Here is a 280-nt window from a genome sequence, read left to right on the forward strand (position 1 = left end):
ATGATGTGTGCATCTTATTGCAAAATAAAAATAAAAATAATAGTTGGAACAGTTGGACGTATTTTCATTTGCTTCAGATTTTGCGGATTTTGCTTCATTGTTGTTTCTGATGTTCCAGCATTGCATAATAAATAGACTGCAAGAGAAGTAAAATCACTACATGTAAAAAATTTTAATGGCAACTCACAAAGATATATAGTTCCATAATATACTGGCTGTTTTAGTGCCCAGCAGCTAGCTTTCTAGTTCAACCAGTTTGACAAATTTGTTTTGGATCGCC

The 280-nt window shown here is 32.9% G+C and overlaps 1 protein-coding gene across 1 annotated transcript in view; it reads left to right on the top strand.

Moving 5' to 3' along the window:
- Positions 1–49, top strand: part of LOC146364588 (dysbindin-like) — a 12,979-nt gene extending 12,930 nt beyond the window's left edge. Inside the window, exon 4 of the mRNA XM_084918114.1 lies at positions 1–49. This exon is cut by the window's left edge and continues 1,628 nt beyond it. The gene's annotated coding sequence lies outside the window, so the exon portion shown is untranslated.
- Positions 50–280: the final 231 nt, after the last annotated feature.

Source organism: Perissodus microlepis, chromosome 20 (genome assembly GCF_051167445.1).
Source record: "Perissodus microlepis isolate ML-2025 ecotype Zambia chromosome 20, ASM5116744v1, whole genome shotgun sequence".
NCBI classification, from domain to species: domain Eukaryota; kingdom Metazoa; phylum Chordata; class Actinopteri; order Cichliformes; family Cichlidae; genus Perissodus; species Perissodus microlepis.